The following is an 18,375-nucleotide window of genomic DNA, read 5'->3' on the forward strand; positions in this document are numbered from 1 at the left end:
AAGAACGACCCACAAAACGAATCTGTGCAGAATGAATGCCTTTCACCACCGGTCCTCCAGGAGGAGAGACCGTCATCACCCTTTCTGATGCATCCCGACTTCATAGAGGAGTTTGAGGTCCTCGACATGTGGTCTCCGACGCCAGTACCACTCACCCCGGAATACCCGGACTATTTGGACAATGATATTCTCTCCCTCTGTGTTTATGATGCTGATCTTGAATTTATTTGACTTTTCAACCTATGAACCTTTTAGGCATGAGATCTTTCCATGTAATCCATGCAACATATAGTAAACCTCTTATATTTGACTATAGAAGAAATGAAATAAAGAATACCCCCAAGTGTAATTCATGGAGTGCATATTGAAGGCACACAGTTGATCTGAAGTTCTGGAGCAGGTGAAGTAAAGAGGACTGTAACGTACGAAGTATAATCTGTAAAATATTATGTGTTTAAACTGTGAAAGGTTAGGTGAACAAAAGTTCATGTGTTGCAGGTTCAGCCGGCTCTTTTCTGTTGCAGGTGTAAGGATTATGATCTTTTGCATGTAAACTGTAACGAACAGAGTATCAGTTGTGAAATGCTATGTGGTTTATCTCTGGCAGTTTCTGCAGGCTCTTTTTTGTCGCAGGTGTAAAGATTATGATCTTTTGCATGAAAACTGTAACGGACAAAGTGTAAACTGTGAAATGCTGTGTGGTTTATCTTTAGCAGTAATATGACCAAAAGCGATGATATTCTGTTGCAGGTGTAGAGATTGTGATCTTTTGCATGTACACCGAGCTAACTGCTGAAAATGTATGATAACATGTTGAGGTTAGGAAACAGTGTGGGCGGTTTAGAGCTTGCCATGACTGAGAAGCAGCTGGGTGGTTTTGGGACTTTCCATGACGGAGAAACAAAAAGACGGTTGAACAGAAGAACGTTGAAGACCGGATCAAGTTTGTCAGTATAACCAAATAAGGTATATTTCCTGGACTATAAATATAGTGAGAGAGTGCAGAAATGGGGTTGTTTCCTCGCAGAAGATCAGTGAACAAGATCGGAGACAAGCCACAAAGCCACAGGTGGATCAGAGTACCAGAGTCACAGCCAGACTGATTAACTGCCTAAGAGAGAGGATCAACCCGATGCCATTGAATGACTGTGTCTCAGATTTAAGGATCTGATCTCATCTAAAGCCTTTTTTATCCAGACAACAGAAGTGAACTTGATCGGTGGCCAGCTGATTGCTCCATGATTCAGGCTTCTGGAAGTCCTGTATCTAACTCAAGTGGGCCTCTGGATTCAACTAAACTCTTCCAAAGAAAGAATCCATTACCTCCAGGAGGAAACTGCAACCAAGAACTGAGTAAATTATCTAAAAGTTCGGAGCATCAGTATTTGTCACTTAAAGGAAGAAACCGGAAAACCAAGTCCTATTTCCTTCAAGAAGTCACTCGTTGTTACCGAAGGGAATCATTCGGTCTATGGAAGAATCTCCGTCTTCAAAGCCTCTCAAACCCACTAGTTTCAGCTTCAGGGAAAGACAGGTTGAGTTGATTGATTTGTTTTTATTATCGTTTAAATAATCATTAATGCTGAATTAAAGCTGTTGCCTGCTCCTGCCAAAGCTATACTAATTAAAGAAAGCATCTAAAATTCTAGTCAAGTTGTGGACATTCAATTATTTAAGTCACAGTACTGTTGGTTTTTCAATGGTGGTAAAAAGTCTTGTTGCTTGGTCCTAATAGATTATAGGAGGTTTTTAACGGTTGCCTTAGTCAAACAAGTTAAAACAGCGTCCTTGAAGCTCGTGCCGAGCTACTAAAATTATCCTAGTCCATATACCAAGTGCCAGTTGTAAAATAGGGAATGAGCAGCCGTGAACAAAAGTGACTGTGCAAGGTGAGGATGACCGCGAAGGGCTACTCGGTCACCCGGGCCTCCAGTTGAAGAAGGGCGAGACTTTTGGATGAAGGCTGTCAGGGGCTAGGCGAGTCATTTCCCAGCTTAAACAGAACTTTCAGTAAGCCTGTTAGGTAAGGCCCTTCAGGTTTAGGGAAGTCCGGACCCGTTGGATGGAGAGCTGGTTTGAGCAATACCTCTAAGAAAAGGGAAGTAAGTGGGAGGGGTTAGCTCATCGGACAACAAAAAACTCAACAAGCTGTTGAGAGCCATCTAATTTAAATCAAGTGTGTCAAGCAGAGAGGTGTCTAAAGCCTGCAGGACTTCAGCCCTGCAGCACTGGAGTTGCCCATCCCTGTCTTATACTGTGTTGTCGCTTTCAAACTAATTCAGACACGCCAACTGACACCTGCGGAAGCTTGGACCCATCTTGTGCTCCATCTACTCGTGAGCAGTGTGTGACATAGGTAGATTAGTAGCCAATGTTTTAAATTTTTGATAATGGCTAGTTTTACCTATGCTTAACCACCGTCTCCAAACCCTGCCTTTGTTTTCAAGGCTCCCCCATCCGAGAAGTACAAGACCTTTTGGGGCCTGCTGAAAACCCAACCCCTTCACATTGGAAAGATAGAAAAGCTTCCACATTGGAAAAGTGGACTGTGTTAAGACCTTTTATGGTCAATCAGATTTTGTTATCTGAGAGGCCTAAAGAGGCAACTTGCCACCACTGTAGAGCCAAGGTTGCAGTTGTGATGTGTCAGGAGTGTTTGCCAAGACCACTTTATTGTGCAGCATGTGATGTTGCCAGACACGACTCCATGGTGCTCATAACAGATCGTCCATGGTAGAGGGATTCTACAGTCCACTGCCACCAACATCTCACATTAGGGAAGAAGAGGGAGGAAAATTCTCCTACCATGAAAAAGGTATTTTATGTTTAAGATTAGGGAAAAACCTTCACTGTTTTGATATACTCTAATTGTAATATAAAATGTTTGTTTACTTCATTCCAAGAGAGCTTTTTTCCAGTAAATCTTCCCTGCTGTGACTGCTCTACTGGACAGATGGCCATTTCTGCAGGAAAGCAAGTAATTCTAATTGGAATGAATGATACATTATTATTTATTATTATTAGTAGTATTAGTATTATTATGAGACGCAGACCAAAAATGTTTTTTTTTTGTTTTTTTTAAGGGCGATACAATCTGTCTCTTCCAACTGTCACCTGCTCCTGTGGAAAGGCTTGGGATGTTGGCATTAGTGATCTGGTTGAGAGTGGCTATTGGCCAGCCACAGTCTATTTTGAGACTTTATATGCAGTGGATTTGTTTATCACATATGAAGATCTCAAGGTTACTGCACCAGGAATGTCACGGCAAGCTTTTGTGGGTATGCTTGAACAGCGCACCAAACTCTTTGGTCGGCTGAGTACATCATTGAAGCAATTGTTTACTACATTGACTTAGTTTGCTATTGTTTACTTTTTCTATCAGAGTGACATGATATGTGGAGACACCATGCAGAAATCATTCCTGGAATGGTCTTATGCAAGATTTGAGGTTGAGAAGTTGTCTCAGGTGATTCAGTTTCAGTGCCCTGCATGCACACCTCTGTTGGCTGTTGCAGTAGATGGAAACCGCAAGCTTTACCGCTTTAAAAGCCAACCGGGGTGTGTAAAATTCTTGTCCATTTAAATTCTGAAATGCTATAGCTGTAAACCTTTTTTTTTTCTTTTTTAACTCCTGTTTTGGTTCATTTTAGACCTAATGGATTTTTTGAAGGTGTGTTTCTGGCCAAGGATGTCGAGGTGACCTCCTTTGTTGACTACATTCATGGGGCAACACAACATGTAAAGTTTATTTGCATTTCTTCTTTTTACTAATTATAACCTACCTGCGTTTCTGTGTTTGTTACCCCATAGAACATCATTAGCAACAGTTAAATCTTGATTTCTAACGCTTTGCTCTGTGTGCATCTTTGTCTGCTTCTCTAATAGAATCCTGGGAAAGGGAGGTGTGGTGCAGGCGAGTAGGTGGCAGCACGAGAGTCCTCTACCAAGTCTGCAAGCAAAGTGGATGAAGAAGGTGTCATGGTTGCTGTCTGCCGTCATGGGATTTTGCTGAAGGGACTGAATATGTTCCGTGGGGAGATATTTGCATATCCCTTATATCTCCAGAAACAGCTTGCTTCACAAAATGTGCAGTTCTTCTGCTCTGATGTGGTATGCAAATATTGGCCATATTTGCAGAGGGTTGTGGGGCAGTGTCCTGAGTTACAGGACCTGTTGAAGGTGCATCCCTTTCTTTCAATCATGCATGCTAAAGCACATTCCTGGATGAATGAGGTAATTGCAAGTGGCTTATTTGTCATTACTACTATTGGTCCTCTTCCAAAAGGTAACATACAAATTTGTTGTAGTTGCAATGGGGGGGGGACAAAATCAAGAGGGAGCAGGAACAATGATAGGGGAGGAGGTTGAACAAGTGAATAGCTTCCTCTCTTGAGCAGCCAAGTACATTTCAAAAGCTGGTAAATATATATATATTTTTATGCATCTAACGGATTTAGTTTTTGATTTCCTTGCCTAATGTGTTGTTAAGTCCGCACAGACATCCTTACTATTCAGGCCAGTGGCTGGAACAAGCGGAAGGCCGAAAATCTTGACCGGACATTGGCCAAACGACCAGACTGATTTTTGTCATGATGGAAACTTGTTTCTTTCAAATTTGGCTCAGGAATTTATTCCAATATGGATTTTTGACAGACTGTGCAAAAGATTTCTGAGGCATCAGAGGACCTTGAAAAACTGATTAAACAGTTGTCACTACAAGAAGACATAGTCCAGCAGTGGGTGTCTGAAGTTAAAGAATGGACAGCAGGTATTGTGAAAAACCTTTAAGGAACAAATCCAAATTACTTTTTTCCTCAGTTTTTATGAATTTCTTTTTTTTTTTAATTTCCTCAAGGAACAACTAGTCAAAACGACCTGGAGAAAACCATTGAAGGACTGTACCTGAGCATCAAGCAGAGAAAATACGAGCTGTATCGTCAGTCTGGTGAGAAGGGAGGGGTGAAGAAATGCCACTTTTTTTTTTTATATATACATTTCCTTAAGGAACAACTAGTCAAAACGACCTGGAGAAAACCATTGAAGGACTGTACCTGAGCATCAAGCAGAGAAAATACGAGCTGTATCGTCAGTCTGGTGAGAAGGGAGGGGTGAAGAAATACCACTTTTCTTTTTCTTTTTTCCCTTTTCTTTTCTAATGACATGGGGAGGGGGCAGGCATTCAGAGCTAAAACAAAATAAACTGAAAAGTAGTTCTGTTGTGTAGTCTTGCTTAAATATGTATTCATTTATCTGTAAGTGGGTAATCAAGCAGTATTTTTTATTTATATATATATATATATATATATATATATTTTTTTTTTTTTTTTTTTTTTTTTTCTAGATGGCAACAAGCGGAGACATCAGCTAAGAAAAAAGATTGCTGCAGAGAAGAGAGCCTTAGAAGATGCCATTACAAAACATAATGCTGTTATGGGGGGAACTGACAAACTCCCTCTTCCCAACGAGCTCTTGGCTGAGGAAAACTACTCCTGGCCTTGGGAATGTAAGTACATAAGACATGAATGCAACTATCTTCATATCCAGTTTGCTTAAATTCCAACAAAAAGAAGCAGTCCACCATCGTTAACTGTAGGTGTTGCAAAGATTTGGGTCATTGCTCTTATTTGATCACAGAAGCTAGGGAGACTTTCTATCCAGCCTTCTATTAGTGTAGAAACTTAAGTGGAGTTGCAGACACATTCCTCACGTTTCTATTGAAATGTACCTCTGAAAATTTTTATTTTGTACTTTATTTACCTGTTGAGCACTTTGGCTACCTTCAGGTATGTGAAAGTGCTTTATAAACATTAAGTATGTTATAATATATAATCACGGGAAAGATTGGCAGTGTACTTCAAGTCCAAAATCCTATGAAAGTACACACATTAAAAGATACCAAAACAAATTTCCTCTAGTCATGTAGGATGACAGCTATAACTCTGAATTGCAGGTCATGGTGATATGATGAAGAAGAAAAAGTGATGCTGCTGACAAGACTGAAAGAAGAAGAAAGAGATTATTGTGGTTCGGGAAGTCAAACAGCACTGGGAGTACTTGAGGACTGTGGTTGGAACACTTGAAGAACTCTCCTCCCAGCTTTCTGAAGGGATCACCCAACAAGGTAAGGTGTTTTTTTTTTTTCTCATGGATGTCCAGAGTTGTAGCCTTTATTTGTTTTCCTTTTTTTATGTAATTGTCAGGCAGCATTGAGGCGTTGATGGGGAGAGGACGTGAGGGGACGCTGTGTCTGCTGAGGAGGAGGCTGTCTGCTGTTAGAGCCCAGCAGGGTGCTGCTCGCACAACTTACCAACATGTCTTGGGATTGCAAGGATTGTCTCTGGATGACTCCTCGACTGATGATGAAAACTTGGAAGAAATTTGACCTCCCTCAAAAACAGTCACCCTAGCACCAAAATATTGTAATAATGATGCCTGTATGGGAGGGGGGACTGATATTGAATTTGTACTTTATTATGCAAAATAACAAAACAATTTATTTAAAATTACATTTTGGTAGATTTATTCTGCACTACACTATTGTAAATTTAAATAGATTTGGTCAATTAGATGCAGATGCTGTTTTTAATTAGGATTTTCTTTTTTTTTTTCCTTTACAAATTGGGCATAACTTCACCCACAACATTTCATAGTGCTTGCTCTTGTGTTGATGTCACCTCACTGTTTTTGGACTTGTATGAAACGGCCTTCACTAAACCGTTCAATGTGTTTATATGGAACACGCTTGCTAGATGTTTTACAGCAGTAATCGGTGACCTTTTCATAAGTCTTCAGTTTATTGGTCTCGATGCATTGCAAAGGTATGTCTGGTATGAGCAGGTCTTGGTGTATGAGATTACTTTTTTCTGATCAAAGTTATTGGATCTCAACAAACAGGAAGTAACTGGGGTGCTAATACTATAGTAGTTTTCTCTGCTCAGTGAACTGTCCTGAATTTGGTTCAAATCAGGTGCCCACAAGCACTTTCTGCACTACAATGCTAATGTAGTGGCCTATAAACCCATAGAAGTTTGTGGTCTACTCAAACCTGTCATAATAGAATGCATGTATTTATTAGATTTCTCATTAAATAAAATTATGTACATCATATATTGTAAAAATTGTGTGTAAATTATGATACAAAAATGTTTTAATTCTATAGTTCGTAATTTAGTTTAAATGCTTCAATTTGTTTTTTTTTTAAAATAGATGTGATTTTTTAAATCAAAGAGAAAAACATATCTTTATTACATGAAAGCGTATTCATGGTCAGGTACCATTTTTAAGGGCAACTCGGTCCGTGACTGTCATCAACTTCCTTCCGGTTCGTTGTTAATAGCGCCCTTAGCAACCACTATAGCAACAACATAAACGTAGTACTATTTTGTGGAGACCTGAAAAACTGTACGTGCAAACGAAAAAAACTACGAATCGTTTACTTAAACTGAATGGATACTATGAAAATAAAGTGTCCATTTGTCGCTAGAAAAGCTATCAAAACAAAGTTAAAGCCACAATCTATCTCAAAATAAAGCAATTTCCACCAAAAAAACAATGATATCCGCCATGTTTTTGGTTCATGCTGGCGAGAAACTCAGCAGTCACGTGATCTAAAGTAAGACCATAGAAAAGAATGGGAAAATGAAACGTAGCTATGCTACTATTTCAGAGTGCTTTTTGTGAAATGGCTACGTTTTGCCCTGTGGACAAACGTAGGTATTACACAATTTGGAATGAGACTGGGTTGTCCATGGATGGGTTGGTTGTGACTTTTCCAGATGGAACCACACCGCATGCAGCGGAGGGCCACGAAGCACATCAATATTTACTGCAGACTGTAGAGGAGCCTTGTGTGGACATATATTGGGGCTACATTGAGCCTGAAACCCCTTCTAGTGCTGGGGTGATTTCCAGTTTCCTCCTCTGGAAGCCCTGGATTCAGGCCGTGGCTCCTTATGGCCCAACGCCTGACCCACCACATGTGACTTTTTTTTACGACAGAAATCAAACAGATTGGTATCAGGAACAGTTTGAGAAATATTTAGAAGGTAAAATATGGACCATTTCATCTAAAAACATCAATGTTGCACCTGAAGGTGTTGCTGCTGCTGTTGAACTTCAACCTGAACAAAAGATATGGTATGAAATGTCTGATGAAGTTGTACCTCACATATCTCTAGCTTTGCATCCAAGTCATCAGGCCAAAGAACTGGGAGGAGTTGTAAAACGTTCCCTTGCAGCTACTGATTAGCAACTTACTGCTGTCCCAGCCCTTTCTTTTTCTCCCTCCACTAATACTTATTGGTTTGCAGTGATTGCCTCTGACTCTGCTGTGCTAGTACACCGGCAGATATCTAGGGAACATGGCAGAGAATTAACTGATCACCCTCTGGCTGAAGCTGTTTTATCCTGCTGTCCACCACATCTATGGGCTCAAGGACCCACTGATGTTGGATGTGTGAACATTACCCCTGTGGAATTTAAGTCACAGGATGTCTCCCCCATCTGGCAAAACCAGTACCCACACTCTCCTGCTGCAGAGGCAGGAATTTCTGACACCATTGAGGGGCTGTTAAAAGCAGGTGTGTTAGAACCCTGCCAGTCTGCCTGGAACACCCCCATTCTGCCGATAGAAAAGAAAGGTACTGGTAAATACAGAATGGCTCATGATTTAAGATCCATTAACAGAATCCTGAAAACACCAACTTTAACTGTTCCAAATCCGCATGTTGCATTGGCATCCCTGGATCCCTCACAATGTTGGTTCACATGTATAGATCTTGCTAATGCTTTTTTCTGCCTTCCTCTAGCTGAGCACTGCAGGGACGTCTTTTCGTTTACTTATAAAAATCAACAACTGAGATACTCCAGATTGCCTCAAGGGTTTGCCTTATCCCTAGGTATTTTTGATCAGGTTCTCAAACAGCAGCTCCAGGACTACGTGTTGCCAGCTGATGTGACCCTAATTCAGTATGTTGATGATTTACTGATTGCAGCCAAAACGGCAACCGTGTGTCTTGAAGCTACTAAATCTATTCTTTTACATCTTGCAGAGAAAGGTTTCAAAGTGAGCAGGCACAAAATACAGCTAGTGAGGAAACAGGTTAATTTTCTAGGAAGAAATAACCCTTTCTAGGAAGGGTTATTTCAGCATCAGGAACCCATATGTCTTCGGCCATTTTACATCATCCTAAACCACGCGTGGTAAAAGACTTGTTGTCATTTTTGGGTTTGACGGGCTATAGCAGAAACTACGTCCATGGGTTAGGGTAGTTAGGGTGACAACGCCACTGAGATTTTTGGTTAAAGAACAGGGGATGAGAAATCTTAATGCAACACTGAACTGGACGACAGAAGCAGAGGAGGCGTTCATTACAGGTAAACAGCTGCTGTCATCTGCTGCCCAATTGGCACTCCCAGATTACTGTCTGCCGTTTTATTTGGATGTTTCTGTAACAGCCACTGTCGTGAACGCCGTGTTGTTTCAGAAAAAAGGGGGACACAGACAGGTGCTTCAGTATGTTAACTGCATGCTAGATAACATGGAAATGAGACATCCTTTTTGCACCCGTCACGCAGCAGGCGTTGTGAAAGCTATTCAAAAAACTGTGCATATTTTTATGGGTTACCCACTCACTGTATTAACATCACACAGTGTGGTTGCATATGTAAACTCAGAAAATTTCACTCTAACAGCGCCTTAGCAGGGTTTTGCAGGCCCAAAATCTAACTTTTACACATGCAGGTGTAAACATGGCTGAGCAAATGGGAATGGGGGAACCACATGACTGTGTGGCCCTGGTTTTGAAAGAGGAGAAAGTCAGGCCAGATCTGGAATCATAACCACTGGTTTGACACAGTGTCCGCAACATTTTTACTGAAAGATGCTGTTTTAATCATGACATGAATGGCCTTACAGCTGCTTATGCAATAATGGAGCATTCACCGCAGGGATTCACACAGTTAAAAGCAGAGAGATTGTCTGGAGCTCAGTCAGCACAAAGAGCTGAACTGGTGGCAGTAATTGAAGCCTTGAGGCTGACAGAAGGCCAGGATGTAAATATCTTTACTGATTCTGCTTATGTAACAGGAGCTGTACATGTTGATTTGAAACAATGGTTGAGAAGTGGATTTGTGACTGCAACACAGAAGCCGATCAAACATGAAAATGAAATGAGATTTTTGGCAGAAGCTTTGTTGTTGCCTAAAAGGGTAGCGGTAATCAAATGTATAAGTCATGATTTCTCAAACAGTATGACTGCAAAGGGAAATGCCGCAACAGATTTAGCAAAAACTGCGGCGGGTTATACATTCAGCTTCAATTTAGTAAGTGTTGAAGCTGAAACCTTTGAACATCTAACTTTGGAAAAAATTAAATTTAACTTTCTTTGTTTGGGAAAGGGGTTATTTTAACGTCACAACCTAAAGGATCCACTAGGGGGAGTGGCATGCTTTTTTCTGCACTAAATACACACAAGTGAAAGGAGAAGCAGTCATACAGTCTCCTGTAAGGGAACCTTTGACTAGTAAAATATGCAGCCTCCTAATTTCATATGTCATCAAATATCTTAAGCGGGAGGAACTGGCTAGCCTTGAAGATGAAGGCATGTCAGAATATCTCATTATCTGGGACACAGTAAATAAGATAACAACTGCCCAAGAGACACCTGAAATAGAAATTCAATCTGATGATTAGGAAAGGCTTCAAAAATAGTTAGAGACGCTTAGACTGTCATTACGACAAAAAGAAAAAGAGGTTCAGGATGTGATGGACAGAAAAACAGGTTCCACTGACAAATATGACTCCAACATTTTCAGATAGTCCAATGTGGCGCAAATATTTCAAGATTCTGGGACAGATAGGAGACCCAGACCAGAAGGATAGGCTGACATTTTCTAGCCCGGCAAGACAGATTGAAAGTGGGCTCACCAAAGGCTATTCAGAGACAGATATTGTGGATGCTGTGATCCGTGCTATAACACCAGGCCTACAATTACAAAGTTATTTGGAGGGAAAAGAGGCCCTCACTCTACCTGCTTTGCGTAGAATTTTACGGTCTCATTACCAGGAGAGGGTTGCCACAGATTTATACAAGCAACTAACCTCGGAGGTTCAGAGCAGCAAGGAGTCTCCTCAGAATTTCTTAATTAGGGCGATGGACCTAAGACAGAAAATTATTTTTGCCTCTCAGGAAGCTGACTCAGCTTTAAAGTATGACCCTGCTCTTGTCCAAAATCTCTTCATGCATACCGTCCTGACTGGCTTACAGAATGACAACATTAAGAGTGATCTTTAACCTTATCTCACAAAGCCGGACACACCAGATGAACTATTGCTAGAGAAGGTGAACATTGCTTGTACAAATGAAAAGGAGAGGCAGGACAAAAAGAGGCACGCTTTCCCACAAAGGCCAACCAGTGTGAGTACTGTTCAGTCTGGTGAGCTGCAAGGGGAAACAAAACCTTCCACCCAGCAAAGCTGATCTTATATGTCCCCCGACGTGTTATCTGAGATCAAAGAGATGTGTTCTAACATGGTGTTATTAAAAGACTTGAGAGCCGAAGTGTCCCAAATTAGAGAAACGATTCAAAAGAACACTACGACACTACCAAAGCAACCCGCACAAAGTTTCGAACAAGTGTCTACCGCCAGTCCAGTGTTCCCACCAGTAGAACAGTCCATCGGGTCTATGTCACCAATGTTGCCATTTTACCCCCAGCAGCACCCAGAATTGCTACAGGAGTACAGGCCTCTGTATGGTCCAGGACAGATGAGAGAGACCACACAATTTCAACAACGGTTTGCTCCACACCGATATTACCAAAAACCACGCCCACAGCCCACATGCTTTGCTTGTACCCAAGCCAATGAGGAATATTGTCAGCATTGGTTCAAATATGGAAGTACTGAACATTTCAGAGCAGGTTGTAGAGCAGAAAAAACAGCACACTCAACACTTAGGGGACCTTTAAACTAAGTAGGGTTGCCTTAGTGGGACGCGGGACAGCCAAAGCTAATCTCAAGTCCTATTTCTGTGTGAACTGTGAAAAAAAGAAAGTGAAGGAGGAATTAAAATGCTGTTCAAGTTGTAAAACTGCACTTTATCGCTCAAGAGCGTGTCAGAAAACATATTGGCCTGCTCACAAAATTGACTGCAAGCCGCATTCATGTTCAGGTGTTAGACAACAGGTAAGACAGCCATGTGAACGGTCTGAGTCTAAAAAGATCAAAGCCACTGGTAAAGATCAAGATAATTAGTAGGGAAAACATGTCTTATCAAGTGCTTTCTGAATGGACAGAATATTCTAGCACTCTGGGACACAGGTTCACAAATGTATGCTATAGATGAGGTTTGGAAAGAAAACCACCTACCTGAACTGCAGCTGAGAGATGTCACTGAGCTGGTGGATCCCCTAGATCTGTTACATATTGAAGCAGCTAAAAAGCAGTGAACATTGCATTCCCTCATGTGAGAAATAACAAAGTAAAAGCCTTTATTTCTGCTGTCAGCCTTGGTCAAATATGTGAACACAGTGTGAGGACAATAAATGAAAGAGTCAGTGTGCCGAAACACAGTGTCATCCAGATTAAGTGTCGTATTCAGGCTCCACAGTTTAGGGAGGATAAAGCTCTGCTTTTTGGGCCTCTTGTGAACCAACAGTGGCCTGAAGGACAAGAATTCTGTGATACCCTTGTATCAGTTAAGGCAAAAACAGCCCCAAAGTTTGTTGTAAGTGTTCAAACCCCCACCAACCATGATATTATACTTCCAGGCCGAACTGTCATTGGAGCTGTGCAGTCTGTAACATCTGTGTACTCAGCTGACTTATTCAACATAACCCAACAACCAACAAGTACATCTATCAATCACATCCAGTCCCCGAGAACCAGTGAAGGTGCCCCTGCAGATGCACCGTGGAATCCCCCCGTTGATTTGACCCACCTGGATGAGGATCAGAGAAAAATAGTAAGTCAGATGTTAAGGGAAGAATCAGGGTCTTTCTCAAAGTCTCATGAAGATATTGGTTGCATACCAGAGTTGCAAATAAACATTTCACTGAAGGATGCTGAACCAGTGTCAAAAACATACCGTACTGTGCCAAAACCCTTGTACAAAGAGGTGAAAGACTATCTACAGGATCTCATAGCGCAAGGGTGGGTTGAAAAATCCACATCATCTTACTTCTCGCCAGTTGTGTGTGTCAGGAAAAAAGATGGCACCCTGTGTTTATGTATCGATTATAGAGAGCTCAACAAAAAAACACATCCCGGCCGTCACCCAATTCCTAGGGTCCAAGGTATAAAGGATAATCTGGGAGGAAATGCCTTCTTTTTATTACTGGCCCAGAGCCACAGCAGGCTGCTTCAGGGTCTTCAGAGCCACAGCCGGCCGCCGCCGGGTCTTCAGAGCCACACAGGCCGCCGCCGGGTCTTCAGAACCTCTTTGTGTCCCGGGGAGCCTGTGGGTGGGCTGCCTTCACTTCCTCGCCTGATTCCGGAGGGGCCCGTGGGCGGGCTGCCTCCACTTCCTCGCCTGATTCCAGAGGAGCCCGTGGGCAGGCTGCCTCCACAACCAGTTCCGGAGCACCTTTTGGTTTTTCTTTGGGGGGTGCTCCTGGCTTTACAGCCTGACACACACCTACATGACACACACCTGCCTGACACTTACCCGCCTGACACACAGCATGACACACATCCACATGACACACAGCCTGACACACACCCACATGACACACAGCCTGACACACCACAGCCGGTCTCAGGGCCAGACACACCACAGCCTGTCTCAGGGCCAGACATACCACAGCCTGTCTCAGGGCCTGACACACCACAGCCTGTCTCAGGGCCTGACATGACAAACCCAGAACATGCCAGAACCTGACACGGTTCTGGCCACACCGCAGACCACCGAGGACCTCGCTTGGTGGGTGCACCTGGCCTCGTCGCCGGCCTCCGAGGACCTCGCCCCCTAGACGCCTGCATCTCTGTCACTGCCGGCCCCCTAGACGCCTGCATCTCTGTCCCCGCCGGCTTCCTAGACACCTGCTGCCCTGCCACTGGCTAATCCATGGCAGGCCTCCTGATCGTCTGCTGCCCTGCCTCTGGCTAATCCATGGCAGGCCTCCTGATCATCTGCTGCCCTGCCTCTGGCTCATTAGCAGCCAGATACTGGACCCTTGTTTTTTATGTGCCCCTGGCCTTCTGGATCTAGGTTTGTTTTGAACTTTGGACTCATGTTTCGCCCTCTTTGGCTTTATTTTGTTTTTGGACTCCGTCCGAGGCCCCCTCCGCCCACCCTGGTTGGGTTGTTTTTGTTTTGGATTTCGTGTGCCTCTTTTGGTTGTCTGGAATCCGACCTTAAGGGGGAGGTACTGTCAGGATGTGACATTTTGGACTCTGTGTTTTGTTTTGTTTACTGTTTACTAGAGGTTTCTTGTTTATGGTTTTGTATTTGTGTTTTCTGCTTTCCTACAGTTCTAGTTTTCGTCTGCCTCCCAGTGTGTTCTCCTCTCACCATTTGTTCCCTTGGCGTTGCTTTCCTGTTCTTAGAATGGTTTCATTATTATTATTGTTATTAGTAGTTCTCCGGTCCCCTTTAGCCTTGTTCCTCTATTTTATCTTTGTTCTCTATTTCCTCCTTTATAAGTTAGCTTTAGTTATTGTTTACTTTTATTCCAGTCCTTGTTTCCTCTGCTTCATCCTCAGTTTTGGTTCAGTCAATGTTTGTTTAGGTGTGTTTACTTTTTAGTCAGGGTTACCTTTTGGTTCCTCTTTTGTTAAGTGTTTAGGCCTTAGGTTGTTGTGTTCCCTCAAGGTTCTCAGTTTCCTTTAGGTTATGTTTATTCTTGATATGTTTTATTTATCTTTGTTTATAGTTTTGTTTTAGGTCTGCTTGGTGTCTTGTTAATTACTTGTATTAGGTTCACCTGTTCCCTCTGCCTCCCTGCCTCCTTGCCTCACCTGTCCTTAGTTCCTTTGATTTCCTGCCTTTGTTCTCTCTCTTGCGTTACAACTCTACCCTCGTCCCTGACATGAGTCTCCATGTTCCTGCAGTGTCTGTGATGTAAGTGTTTGGATCTCGACCCTGTTCAGTACCTGCAGTGTTTTATTACGTTTTTTTGACTTTTTGAATAAAGCTGTGAGACTGTTTTGAAATGCGCTTCCAAGCTCTTGACTGCGCTTTGGTCCAACCCAAAACCCCACTGTGACAGCCTATGGTTCGCGCACCTTAACTGCTGCAGAGAAAAATGATAATTTACATTGTGGGAAGTTGGAGTTTCTCGCCCTTAAATGGGCAATAACAGAGAAATTCAGAGACTATCTATATTATGCTCTGTTCTTTACAGTCTATAGTGACAACAACCCACTCACATATGTGTTGTCAACTGCCAAATTAAACGCAACAGGATGCCGATGGGGTGCAGAGTTGGCAGATTTCCATTTTTCTGTGAAATATAGACCTGGAAAGGAAAATATTGACGCAGATAGTCTATCCAGAATGCCTTTAGATGTGGAATCTTTTATGAAGGAGTGTTCAGAGGAAAGGCCATCTGATGTCATTGGGGCAACTGCAGAAGCTGTGAAAAATCTGGACACGTCTAGTACGTTATGGTCAATGTGTGTCTCAGCATCATCTGCAGATATGACTTCTGACATGCCTATCATCCCAATGACACCAGAACAGATCCAGAATGACCAAAGAAATGATCCTGTTCTGGGACCAGTGATCCAGTTCAAACTAACCAAACGCAAGCCAGCAGGTCCACGACTCAAGCAACTTAGTCCACAGGTGGGGTGCCTGCTAAGAGAGTGGGACAAGTTGGAAATTGACGAAACCGGCATCTTGAAAAGAAAGACGGCAAGCAGAAAACAACGTGTGCTTCCAGAAAGACATAAAAATAGAGTATTGAGAGAACTTTATGATGAAATGGGCCACCAAGGTGTTGATCGGATAGGTTTTATTGACCTTATATGCAACGAGAGATAGAGAGCTATGTCATGAGAAAATGTGAGTGTGTTAGACATAAGAAATCCAGCCAGGAAACGAGGGCTCCGCTCACAAACATCATAACGACTCACCCATTTGAACTTGTCTCTGTTGATTTCCTGTACCTAGCCAAATGCCAAGGGGGTTATGAGTACATCCTGGTGATTATTGACCATTTCACCCACTTTGCTCAGGCCTACGCCACCTCTTCCAAATCGGCTATAACTGCTGCGGACAAGATCTTTAACGATTATGCTATGAGGTTTGGATTTCCCACCCGAATTCATCATGATCAGGGTGGTGGATTTGAAAATCAACTGTTCACACAATTAAAAAAATATTGTGGGGTTGCCGGATCGAGAACCACTCCCTACCACCCACAAGGGAATGGACAAGTTGAAAGATTCAACTGGACGTTACTCCATATGCTAAGGACACTCACAGAAAGACAGAAAAACAACTGGAAGGACTCGTTAAACAAAATGATTTACGCATACAACTGTACCTGAGGTGACAGGTGTCTCTCCCTTCCAGTTGTTGTACAGGCGTTCCCCACGATTGCCAGTTGACATGCCGTTTAACTTGAATTCAGAACAAGCAGGTCACAATCATCATGGCTACATGGAAAAGTGGAAGCAGGGTATGGAGGAAGTGTATGGAATTGCCAGAGAAAATGCCAATAAAGCTGGCCTGAGGAGTAAGAAATTGTACAACAGCAAAGTAAAAAGTTCAGTAGTACAGCCAGGTGATTGTGTGTTAGTACGTAACTTGATGCCTTGTGGCGGGCCAGGGAAACTAAGGAATCACTGGGAGGACATTGTCCATATTGTTGTAGGGCAGGTAAATGAAAATGTCCCAGTTTATGAACTCAAACCCGACAAAGGTCAGAGGTCAAGGATCCTTCATCGAAATTTGCTGCTACCATGTGACTCTTTGCCTCTTGAAGTCACGATGCAGCCTGAAAAGAAGAGGAGAAAAGTTTTACATCATGCAGGGTTGGAGCAGTTGGAGGAAGTGGATGATGATGCTGATGAATACTATCCTGTGCTGTTTCAGCAACCATGGATGAACATTGTTCACCCATACTACATCTCATATGGTCATCAAGGATGAGAGCATAGTACATGTTGTGTCACTAAATCTAAGCAATGCACATACATTGGATTCAGATGATGGACTGTTTATTATGACACACACAATAAGGGACTATTCTCCATGTGATAGATGCCAACTGTTTTACTGACATGCAGGCACCCAGACACATTGAACTCTTGTTTAGGAGTCATGCGATGAACTTTAAGATGATGGACAAATAGTAAATTTCAGGTTGTTTGACAAAATGGACAGTGGGTGTTTACCCTCAAAATGAGAATGTCTGAAAAGGTTTCCAGTCTGTAAATAGAGACAAAAACAGTTCGGAATGTTAGACTGATGTGTTGCTTCAAATGTTTTTGCTGTCTTTTCCTTAAAAAGGCAAGAGTTGGGATGTTGGGGACAACATCAATTTTGGGGGGGAGTGTGTTGCAGGGTAATTTAACTTTATTAATATTATGCTCATTTATTTTGATTATTTTCATTTGTATGTTTTCCTACTTTGGTTTAAAATGCGCAAAAGATGAAGCATTTGAAGCAAGTTTCTTTGTTTGGGAAAGGGGTTATTTTAACGTCACAACCTGAAGGATCCACTAGGGGAGCGGCATGCTTTTTTTCTGCACTCAATACACACGAGTGAAAGGAGAAGCAGTGATACGGTCTCCTGTGATCATTGTCTTGTACTTCTTCCCTTCTTTTAAGGTAATTAATGGGATAAATCTGTTAAGAGAATGGTGTGTGGATTTATAATAACCCTGTACGTATGCATTTGTATCTGTTTGAGTTGCTTTGCACTGCGGAGTTGTGTGTTTGTTGCTTATGTGCAGCTTAACACTATTGCTAACACCGTTGCTAGCGGCAGAAAGCCTCGTGTCCCATTATGGTGTCCGGTAGTCCAAGTTATTTGAATAAGAATAATGCACTGCTTTGTTTATGATTGTTATGGCATTAGTACAAATGTGTTTGCTTAATTATTTTGACTGGGAAATGTTTCTATTTCATGCTTTAAAAATTAGTTTTGACTTTGATATAAAAACATTCCTTAAATAATTTACATTTAAAAAGGTTATTCCAAAATGATGTGAAAGGAGATGCTCCAGTGTTCTGTATTTTGTTTGTTACTGCACTCAATACACATGAGTGAAAGGAGAAGCAGTGATATGGTCTCCTGTGATTATTGTCTTGCACTTTGTCAATAGGAGGTGAGATCTTTCCATGTAATTCATGCAACATTTAGTAACTGCTCACAGTTAACTCCATAAAAGTTACAATATATATCCTTATATCCTTATGTGTA

The 18,375-nt window shown here is 42.1% G+C and overlaps 1 long non-coding RNA gene across 5 annotated transcripts; it reads left to right on the top strand.

Moving 5' to 3' along the window:
- Nucleotides 1–521: 521 nt before the first annotated feature.
- LOC124856131 lies at nt 522–7,107 on the top strand. 5 transcript variants are annotated; one of them, XR_007035269.1, is made up of 12 exons: nt 522–1,534; nt 2,283–2,356; nt 2,448–2,815; nt 2,904–2,977; nt 3,084–3,278; nt 3,383–3,558; nt 3,651–3,738; nt 3,886–4,768; nt 4,856–5,094; nt 5,342–5,503; nt 5,951–6,121; nt 6,201–7,107. It is a non-coding gene; the product is annotated as an uncharacterized LOC124856131 (long non-coding RNA). The 5 variants fall into 5 exon arrangements; XR_007035290.1 differs by having other exon boundaries at nt 522–2,356; nt 3,084–3,274; nt 3,383–3,466; XR_007035261.1 differs by having other exon boundaries at nt 523–2,356.
- Nucleotides 7,108–18,375: the final 11,268 nt, after the last annotated feature.

The sequence above is a fragment of the Girardinichthys multiradiatus genome, chromosome 1 (genome assembly GCF_021462225.1).
Source record: "Girardinichthys multiradiatus isolate DD_20200921_A chromosome 1, DD_fGirMul_XY1, whole genome shotgun sequence".
Classification (NCBI taxonomy): domain Eukaryota; kingdom Metazoa; phylum Chordata; class Actinopteri; order Cyprinodontiformes; family Goodeidae; genus Girardinichthys; species Girardinichthys multiradiatus.